At 37.5% G+C, this 11,705-nt stretch overlaps 1 long non-coding RNA gene across 1 annotated transcript; it reads right to left on the minus strand.

The window, feature by feature from the left end:
• Nucleotides 1–4,016: 4,016 nt before the first annotated feature.
• Nucleotides 4,017–7,655, minus strand: LOC124378191. The gene is made up of 3 exons (XR_006924172.1): nt 7,599–7,655; nt 6,865–6,942; nt 4,017–4,380 (listed from the first exon to the last, which is right to left on the minus strand). It is a non-coding gene; the product is annotated as an uncharacterized LOC124378191 (long non-coding RNA).
• Between the last annotated feature and the right edge of the window lie 4,050 nt (nt 7,656–11,705).

Here is an 11,705-nt window from a genome sequence, read left to right on the forward strand (position 1 = left end):
CCAGTGACATGGCTTTCTATTATACATATGTAAAGCTGTGATGAGATTATGAATTCAGACAGAAGCAAATCAAGGGCCAAGGTTGGATTTGAGTCCTACACCCTTACAGGAAGTATGAGCTTTGCAGCTTCTCTGTATTTTCTTGACACTGGTGGGGGAATATTATCACATTACTTACAGTCAAATAATCTATCCAGTTTAGTAGTTGAGGTTTAAGGGCTTTGCTCACGACCCATCAGTGTCTGCTTGGTGGTGCTGAGATTTGAACTCACAATCAGAAGTCCAATGCCTTAACCACTATTCTACCATTTGCCAGAGATTTACATTTATGGCATTTGAGCAGCTATGGGGTTAAGGACCTTGCTCAGGGGCCCAGAAGTGGCAGCTTGGTGTGTTTGGATCCAAAGGTTATGAGTACCACTAAGCTACCACCTCCCATATGAGATATGAGTAATAAAGACTAGAGGTCAACCAAAGTAATTTTTTTGTTGTTGTTGTTTTGTTAATTTTTTTTTAGAAAAGCACACCACAATTTATTTTTTTTCCATACACAATTATAATCACTTGCAACCAAATGCATTCATTTTCTTTCTTTTTTATTTAAAATACTTTTAGACCAGATTTATTATTGTTTATTCTGAATTAGATCTATGCATTGAACCATTATATGTGTTTGTTAAAAGTACCTCATCTTTCCAAATCCCCTCTCAGACAGATATAAACACTCAGCCTGGTGAATTCAAAGCCCAATTAACATGTATTTCATTTCAGTAAAAGTGGCCAATTTAATCTGACAAACAGAAGGGAAATGAGACACAGTTCCTGATGCATAACATTTAGGATTTTTTCCCTGCTCAGGTGCACAAAGAAAAAGATGCAAGCTTATTGTACAGTCAAATTTGTGAGGGCACAGTAAGTGTTAAAGTCTGCAGATCGGATGCGTTTCTTCTGTGAGAAAATGGTTGTTTATTCATTGAGGGTGAATTGAATACCTCCCAGCAGTCGCGTCTGGAAGGAACAGACCCCCTGTGACTCAAATGTTAATTTGTGTTTCCTCACACTTTAAATTATTCAGGGATGACTATGAGATTTTTATTTATTTATTTATTTATTTTGGGGGGGTATCTTGTTTTCTCAAGCACAACTTCAGTACAAAGTTAACAGTCAACAAACCGCTCATAAAGGGATTCGTCTGACTGTGACTGCACCGTATCTCGCGTCTCCCCTGTGTGTGTCATTGTGCTGAATTTAATTACTGCTGCATTTTTACTAAACAAATAGAACGAGGCAAGAAAGAGAGAGACTGTCTAACATTAGACTTTATTCAGGTACAAGCAGAACAAACAGGCAAACATGAACAGATTTTTTTTTATTGTCCATCAATAGAAAAGAAAGAAACCTAGTTAAAGAAAACCTTGTGGAAAAAGTGCTAACAATGAAATATTTGAATAATACACCACACAGATTATTTACTGGAAGTACAGACAAGTTAAACCAAACAAAGTGTGTAAAAGTAGAGACACATGAAACCAATGCCAATGAACTAGCTCTGAGAAAAAAATGACTGTCAGGGCAAAAAAAAAAGTTGCTCTACAACTGGACAGACTACAGCCGACTGCCAACAAGAGTGTACGTTCTTGTGCTTGCGTGAAAAGACATAACTCTCCCATACCAGCAGGTGGCAGCAGCCTGTATTCAGCATCCAAACTGGAAAATGGAAGCACAAAAACTGAATATATGAAGCAAGCAGCATTTACACTTGCCTTATTAATTACTAATGAATTCCTGTAGGTTTTTCCCCCACTCAAATCTGCTAAGTTGCAAAAACAAATGGGAATAATGACAAGTGTATGTGCGTTCCCTTTTTAATCAGTTTTTTTTTTTTGGCCTTCCGTTTACTCATTTGCTCATTCGCTAAGCTGAATAGCCAATCGGACTTCTCTTTCTCGCCGACAAGCTCCGCCACTGTTTCGACATACAAAATCAGCTAAAAAAATGGCTAATGGTGCGGCAAGTGTACAATCATTAGATCTGGGCTTTAGTCAGGTTTTAAAGCTGCAACAAGCTTCCACAGGCATAAATTAGCATGATGAACACTGTTTTTCGGGATGGGGTAGCATAATAGTTATGATTCTGTGTTACTAATTAGAAGGTTGGTGGTTCACGCCATAGCACTGCCAAGCTGCCTCTGTTGGGCCCCTGAGAAAGGCTCTTAACCCTCTTTACCCGTTAATCCAGGAGCACTGGATCATGGCTGACCCTGCTTTCTATCCCCAGCCCCTAACAAACTGGTATTTCCAAAAGATTTGAGTTTTAATGATAATAGAAAGCAGATTAGAAATGGTAACAGGTAACTCTGCATGGTGTCGTTGATTATTTTCCAATGAAAAGAAGTGTTTGTTTCCTTCCACAATTCTAAGCACTTGAAACCAAAGATTTGCAGATTTATTATTGTTTATTCTAAATGAGATCAACTCAATAAGTGTTTGTTAAGGGTAACTCATTATTCCAAATCCCTCTTAGACAAACTTTTAGCGAGTTTCAGTAAGCTATTCAAGCTACGACAAGCTCCCAGAGCATTCTCAATGCTTATCGAGAGTCTCTCAATCTAAAGTAGTTTATTGGTGCAACGAAGACTGTTATTGCAAAGATACTGACGATGATATGGGTTGACTCTGTTGAACATTTCACCCGAAATCTCCCATCGGGTCTAGATGTGGTGACTTAAGGTCCTAGCTTATGATGTGCCCAAATATTATCTTCAACAAACTATTCAGTAAGCTCTAGTCATGAGGGAAGAGAGCCTGTTTCATTGTAGGATAAAGGTGATCAGTCAGAAGAGCTTTGTAATGATTTGCAAAGACACGTCTCTTTACTTTGTCTCTAAGGGGGTGAGATCTTTATTACGGTACTGAAGTGGATGATGTAAATCCAGCATTTTATTGGGCAAAATCTCCAAGGAATGATTGAATTAGTGTCTAAAAAAAAACTACATCAGTGTGGGAGTAGGGAGTTGTTTGGCTTTATTAGACTTGGGGACATTTTCTCAAGAAAAAAAATAAATATATATAATTGAGGTCAAGTAAGCAATTTAGATATAGACCTGCAGCACATATTAACACTTGATTACCTAATATTCATTCTCACTGTGGACTGGTACCAAAAAGTACTGCGGTAATCATTAAAACCACGATGCTCATAATGCCAGTTGTAGGATTTTGTTTCTTTATTATTACTATTTTCAAGTAAATTTTTCAAATGATCTATTTTATCAAGATGTTTTCATTTTGGGGGAACTTTACCTTCTTTACATTTTAATACAAAATATCTGACTCTTTCTCTCTCTTAGTTTACAGACAACAGACATTGCTAGCGACAAAGTAAATAGCTCTTACCCAGTCTATTGTTGATCATCCACAATGAGGGACACCAAGATTCTGGAACTAGTTCAAATTTCATATTTTCGTCTTTGGAAATTGCATGTAAATTAAAACCTTATCAAACACAACCAATATTCCTAATCTAGGTTACATTTTTAAGTGTTATTCTGTTACAGGCTTATCCCTGTGATAATTCCAATAAAGATTTCCAATATAGCAAAAGCAGCACATCATCATCATCAATCATCATCAATCAACATCAAGACACTATTCTACTGTATTAGTGTGGTGGTCACTTGGTTTAAAATGGCTGCTTATTCTGCTAAACTTTGACCCTAAACGTAAAAGGTTTGAAATCTGCATGTGAATTTCTGTGTAAAACTGAAAATATTGACATGCTGCATCGATCCGTTTGAGGTGTTTTGAAAGGCGTGCTTCGATAACTGAAGAGTATCACTGAAAGACAATATAAGATCAGGAAGACCTTCGACGGGCTCCACCCCTGAAAGTGTCAAAAGTCAAAACTTGTGCATGATGATCATTGGAGAACAAACCACATGATCTCACGTCCGCAACCCACCCCGTTCACCAGATTCGGCTCCTGCGCACTTCCCGAAGATGAAGTTGAAGCTCAAAGGTCGCCTTTTTGATATTTTTGTGGAGATCCAGTGCAAATAGCAGAAGGTGCTTGACACAATTCGAAAAGAAGACATCCAGAAGACTTTCCAGAAGTGGTAGTAACTCTGGAAGCGATGTTTTGCTGCTCAAGGGGAATATTTTAAAGGTGATAGTGTGTAAACGTGGATAAATAAAGTACTTGTAAATTGAGCGAGTTTCAAAACTTAAATACCACCTCGTAAGAATTATTACTTATACACACTGAAATAGCATCATTAGTGCAACTCTAGTGCTTGTACTTTAATGGGTAACCATACATGCTGTGATTTTTGTCTTCTTGCCACATCACACCAGATCAGTTTTGTCTCTGGAGGCAGGTTGTCTGCAAGAAACAGGAAATTGTTATCCTTGTGATCTTCATGTTTAATCTAGATAGAACTATTTTATTCAACATACTATATTAAGTATTAAGTATTAGGCCAATTTCCCCAGTGTATTTTTGGGGTTAAAGGGAGCAGACTGGTTAGTTTATCGCTAATCTATTAATAGTCGTAACATTTAGAATTATTAGCATCTTGCAAGGCATGTACTGTAAATCTCAAATCTCAAAGACATTATGAAGGATGGGATCATTAAAAATAAAGTAAGAAAACACAATTTCACGCGAACGATATATATACATAATGCAAATACAGAAATTAGCAATTTTCAATATTCTTAATAAGTTAACTGGTATTACAATATGGTATTTTTTTTATTTCAAAGAAACCGGCATAGAGAGAATTAGAGCAAGAGGTCTGTAGGTTTTTTTTTTAAGAAGGTGTTCCGTTTTATTCAGACACAACATGGTGTAAAGTACAAGCTCGTCTCTTTACACCGTTACTGTGCCAGAGATTAGACAGTGTTCTTGTCAGCAGTGAAGTTTAACACTGGGGTAATAATGGATAATGGGATTTCCTATTGGCAGTCATTCCAACATTGCTGAGGAGAAGAAAAAAAAAAACGCTAAAAATGTAGAGGCAGTGGGTGAAGTGGATTTGATCACAAAAACCCTGGCATATGCCGTTTATTTATATATATATATATATATATATATATATATATATATATATATATATATATATATATAATTTTTTTTTTTAAGATAACACTAAGGCACTTCGATTCAAAGGCATTGTGAAAGATGCATAGCATTATCAGGCCCTAGCTAGTAAAGGTTTCGGGGTCCTGTGAATCAGCAGAAAAGATGTCGATTCATGCGCCATATTTGTGCTCCATTTTGTTTAGTTTTTTGTTGTTTAATTATATTAATAAAAGTCAACCTGATCTTCATTTCATCACACTTTCATCAAGTGTACAACATATAACTACCAAGTATAAGATCATCCACTGACCAATAAGTCATTTCCAGCCTCTTGTTTTCTATTGGCTCACAAATAAAAAGGTTGATAATGAAGCATTAAGTAAGCATTATGAGATACGAATGTACTACATTTAGTGTCTATGCTCAGTCAGTTAACTGGCTAAATGGAGTTTAGCATGTAGTCCGTTTGCTGCTTTAGTGATAATGATGTATAATAATTGAATAATACTCATCATCTCAGAGCTTTCACAAAATGTAATACAAATATAGACACAAAAATCAGAGTTACTCATGTGACCTTCCACCAGTCACTGTTTTTTCGAAAATGAAGTTCATGCTAATGTTATTCCTGGAACCCGTCGAGTTTCCTTGACTCCAGTCAGGCCACAGTTGACTCATTACCCCCTCAGAGTCAATTTGTCACTTCAAGTTTGGGTTATTGTGCAGCTGTGGTGGGGCAGGAACGTCCTGAGCCCCCGGCGATATTCTCGTGTCCTTGAGGCCGAATTGATGCCAGGCCGCGGACTAAAAGGAAGAGTGCACAGGAGTGGATTGACATGGATGAATACAGACGATGCAGGTTAGCCAGGTGGCCTCGAAGGCGTGGCGTCGGCCATCAATCACGCCACGCAAGCGAGCTGTCGACCAAACGGAAGCGAATATCGGAACGCGGGGTCCGTGAGAAAGTGGGACTCTAAATATAGAGTCGGACGATTTCCGATGCAATTTTTTACGCCAGTTAAATGCGATTTGACAAGAGAAGAGATGGGTTTCTCTGCGACCTTCCAAAGAAGTTTCTACACCATTACTATCCTCCCGCCTTTGGCTCATGCCAGTCACAACTTGTTCCTGCCGAGCAGCCGCGAGTTCATTTATCACACTTTTCCGAGCCTCATTTAGGTAGGCCAAGGATAGTCTGACAGAGGAAAAGAGAAGAGATCTGCGTACTGTATTTGAATGAGAACAGGGGCATGCACTTCCTCCAGCTTAAAACTAGACTCCGGTTTTCGAACCCGTCAAGGACCAGATGAGGAGTTGGAAGGTCATACATTAAATTCAACCAACTTTAATTTATGCCTTCATTTATGGAAAGGCTTGTATGCCGAGCTGATTATTTTTAGGCTCTAAGCATGAAAATGTGGACCTTTTCAAAAATAGAGGCAAGATGGGAGAACAGATGCACTGACCAGGATGGAATTTCATTAACATACGAAAATGACCAATTTACTTGTTATGCATGTTTTTTTCTTCTTTAAAAAAAAAATAGGTTTTACCAACATTTATCAGCCAAAATTACATCCTGTAGATAAATACAAGACACCAGTTGAATGCTTGGACACATGCTGAATGTGCATGATATTGGCAAAAGAGTTAGGACACCGACTTTTCATATGTGGTTATTCCCCAAACTGTTGCCACAAAGTTGGAGAAACACGATTGTATAGGGCGTCTTTGGATGTAGTGCATTAAATATTGGCTTCACTTAAAGTAGGAGACCCAAACCTGTTCCAAGATGAAAATGTATCAGAAGATCTTGAGTGATGTGCTGTAGAGCTCTGACTCCAACACCAGAACACCCAACTGTAAATTGAGAATATATATATATATATATATATATATATATATATATATATATATATTACACACATAACAAAATTCTTACCAATAATATTTAAATAGTGATCAAATAAAAAGCCTTTATCCAGCATTCAAAGTCTGTTTTTATGTTTACAGCATTAAACATGTCTTTTCATTGCAAAGTTAATTCCAAAGATTGATTAGTTCATGTTCACATAAAGAGAAATGATTTGATGTTAAAGTGTCTGTTTTACTTAAATCACAAGTTTACTTTGAGCTTCATGTCGATTTGCATAAATTGTTTTTCTTTTTTTCTTTGTCTGTATAAATAGTTGGGTTTTCGACGAGTGCCAGGATGCGGCATCAACAAACATTCAAATTGTTTGGCATGAAGTGTGGAGTGGATTTTATGCTTCCTCTCTCTCTCTCTCTCTCTCTCTCTCTCTCTCTCTCATACATACACACACACACACACACACACACACACACACACAGTCACATATACAGAAAGAAGGGCAAGCATGAGTATGGTACTATTGTCACGTCATGTCCTGCCAGTCACTTTCAAATTTTCTCTCACTGTCTTTAACCCCCACCACACACACACACACACACACACACACACACACACACACACACACACACACACACTGAAATACCTTGTTTACTTGTCTTTGTCTCTGAGGCACAGTCAAACATAATCCGCTGTAAAGCTGCTGTTACTCATCTAACCTGACATCTAGAATGCAGATTAGCTTAACACATAACACACTCAACTTACCACCCACCCACACACACCCTGACACACACACACACACTTTTATAGCAAACCTAAAGGAAATAAAGAAATCACCTTATAATAAGTCAGGTCTTCCAGAGTGCAGCATTCATAATCTCAAACACCCACACAAGTGCAAGAAAATAAATTCTCCAAGGTTCATGTCATTTAAAAAGTTTATCCTTCATAGTCGGCACAGCTGCACTAAAATCCTGTCCCTGGCAACCAAACACTAAAAAACTACTCCAGTGCATTATTCAGAGAAATGATGTAAGAAACAAATTAAAAAAATCTTCTGCTCAACAGCTGTTTACTAATTGGTCAACACCTAGAGTTAAAAAAATAAAGGATTGGAGGTGGTGGTAGGTCAATTATTAACGCATCAGTCTTTGGACCAGAAGATCATGAGTTCAAATCCCAGCACCACCAGGCTGGCACTTTGGGGCCCTTGAGCAAGGCCCTTAACTGTAAGTTGCTCTGGAAATTGTTGTCTAAAATTAATGGAAATGATCAAACATTGAATTGGTTAAGCTTAAAAAAGAAAAGTAAAACTACACCATGTACAATAGGGCAGTATATGATATCTTCGGAGAACACGATACCTTTTTGGACAAGTAAGGGATAAACCATGACTAGGTGTGCGAGACTAAACTGAGCACTACAGAGGCAAATAAGCTTCTGAAGACTCTGGAGCACATTAAAAGAGTATAACACCTTACACCTAGCTGTGAACTCTCTCTTATTTAATGATCACCTGCAAACATTGACGTGTTAAAGCAGTCACTGGTGTTTGCAGTTCAGAACTGACTGAATGGAAAAAATAGTCAGTTTCAAGAAGTTATTTTATATACGAATTATCAAAGCTCGATTTCTGCTCCTCTATATCATACACATATGTGATGAAATTTACTGTATGTGAAAAAAATTTACTAAATACTTACACTTTATATAATTATAAGATATTGAAACTGATTTTTCTAGCTATATGTGGTTCTTTGCCAAATTTGGAGACACACAACTGTATGTCTTTGAATGCAGTAATATTGAATTTTCCCTGCACTTGTGCTAGGAGGCCCAAACCTGTTCCAGCATGACGATGCCCCTGTGCACAAAGCCATTAGGATGAAGCAATGAAGCAATGAAGATGTGCTTTCCATGGGTTGGAGTTGAAGATCTTCTGCTATAAAGCACCAAACCTATTGAACACCTTTGGGATGAATGTGAACGCTGACTGCATCTCAGGTCTCCTCACCTTTTTACCCACATCAGTAACTTTAACACTCTTGTGGCTGAATGAGCAAAAATATAGTGGAACATCTTCCCAGAAAATTAACAGGAAAATAACAAGAAATTGGAACTAAATGTGGAATGGGATGTTACCAATATAGCAAGGTTTTTTGGTAGTAAGTCCACAAACATTTAGCCATATAGTGTTTTAGAGAGAAACAGAAAGTGAGTGTGTGACATCTCTACTAATAATAAAGCTGTTGAATAATAATAACATATGGTCCATATGGTGATTTTTCTTTAAGACACCAGAAAACATCCATTTTATTCAGTAAGGTCAGTTTACAATATCTGTCTCACTTTGTGTTCAACTGTATCTGTTCTGTTGCTATCAACCAAAGCGTACCCTTAACATTACCCTATGCTGCACGGTGGAAGAATAGTTTATTACAAATATTATTTATAGAGAATAAAAGAGGCTGGTGAGGGAACAACTGCAGCTGCTATAATGTAAATGAGAATTTTACCTAACTTACCTATTATTTCATTTAACCATAAATGGATGCAAATTACACATCACTGTCTAATGAATTAAAAGGCACTTTGCTGAGAGGTACAAGGAATGAAACACTTTAAGACATTGTTAGACATCTCTGCTTTGATTATTTTACTGTCTCATGCCACTCTGAACATTCAGCATGAAGACCCATGAAGTTCCTGAACAACTCGAGGATGGATTTAGACTGCATTTAAAATCAACAGCTTACTTCAGTGGCTCAGGACTAAAGGTTACATTTAATTACAATCACTGCACACCTTAACAATGATGGACATTTGGTGCCATCTAGATGAGGATTAAGGTTTCTCACCTATGCCATATCGGCAGTTTTTCTTTGACACAGGCTCGCTAATTAGGGACACACTTAATTACAAGGAACTTCTACATTTCTTTTATAACCGTTATCTCTGTAAACCTGCTTTGAGACAATTTCTATTGTTAAAAGCGCTATACAATAAAAATGAAGTGTTTTATTCTGTACTGAATTTATGAGCAAAACGTGCCATCAAACGTAAAAAATAGTAAAAAAAATAGTTATTTTATATATGAATTATCAAAGCTAGATTTCTGCTCCTCTAAATCATACACAGATGTGACCATATTTACTGTATGTGAATTAATTTTACTAAATACTTACACTATATATGGACAAAAGTATTAGCAAAGTATTGGAACTGATTTTTCTACCTATATGTGGTTCTTTGCCAAATTTGGATGCACACAACAGTAATATCGAATTTTCCCTGCACTGCTTTGAGGCGATTTCTATTGTTAAAAGCGCTATACAAATAAAAAGGAAGTGTTTTATTCTGTACTGAATTTATGAGCAAAACGTGCCATCAAACGTTCCCCTTGTTCTTCCAGTCGGCATTGTGACTAATAAAGTGCACACGAATATAAAGTGATCAAGGTCTTCTGATTCATAAATCCTTTAATTTCGCTGGTGAAACATGATTAAGCATTTATAATGCATAGTGTTTATCTAGTGACACAAACACACACACACAGGAGTAAGAGCGAGCACTTGGTGATAAATCAATTCTGAGATAAAACACTTCATAAATCCTTCATTAGTCATTCTCTTTCTCTCTATAATATACTAAGACTTTCCCTGAATGAGATGATCACCACATTTCAGCAATATTTAATGCCCCAACAAACTTACCAAAGCTCCCCAACCCTCCCCAACCCCCAACCCCAGCCAGGGCTAATCAGTTAGTGCATGTTCGTTAGCATTAGCGTCGATTAGAAACACGGCGCTCATTGAGTACGCACTCAGTGTGTTCAAAATTTTGACAGAGGACACTGAGACCTTGATCTAAGTGCAATCAAGGCAAGGCAAGCAGCGTAGCATAAACAAACCTCATCACTGCTCGTCATCAAACTCCAAGAGGGCGAAAGGATTCACCTTGAAAAAGCACAACAAAAACTTCCGACTCAAGAGCGAGCAAAGGGAGCCGTGCTTTTACTGGGAAAGTTATGGACTGCTGATTTAAAGATTTGTATGGAAGCCCTAAGAGGCTGTGAAATGGTTAGTTCTTCTTTCTTCATGATCATGACTTCATTTTCTTGTGATCTCCTCTGTTTTTTCCTTATGACTTTGACAGACATATCTGCTTTTAAGAAAATCTCTCACCTTGTGAATGGGACTGGTTCTACATGCAGGTTGGTGTCTTCCATCATGGTTGGATGGCTAGATGATAGCCCATCAAATGTCTGGAAATGCCTAGTCATTTAATGTTTTGGGAGACACATACACATGTTTCTTTTGTTTCTATGCAACAAATTAGGTTAAACAACGGTATGAGATTTACTTTAATCAAACAAATATATAACTGTGCAGATGTTCCACTTTCTTTTATTGAAAAATCCTCCTGTAGCATAAAAAGCTTTACACACACACACACACACACACACACACACACATACACACACACACACACACACGGCATCCCAACAGTTAGATTCTCCAAAAGATCTCTTTTCTCCTTTTGATTCAGTTCATCCCAGAGCAGTTTAATAGGATTTAGGTGTGGTGACTGGGCAGGTGTGTCCATGATCGATAAAACTCAAACGACTGTTTGCTCTCTAAATAACACTTACAAAGATTGGACGTATTTTCCATTTAGGCTCATTGTCTTGTTGTATGGTGGTCAGTTCTAATGAGCAGCAGTCCAGAAGGACCTGCATGTTGAAGTATGG

The sequence above is a fragment of the Silurus meridionalis genome, chromosome 24 (genome assembly GCF_014805685.1).
Source record: "Silurus meridionalis isolate SWU-2019-XX chromosome 24, ASM1480568v1, whole genome shotgun sequence".
In the NCBI taxonomy this organism is placed as follows: domain Eukaryota; kingdom Metazoa; phylum Chordata; class Actinopteri; order Siluriformes; family Siluridae; genus Silurus; species Silurus meridionalis.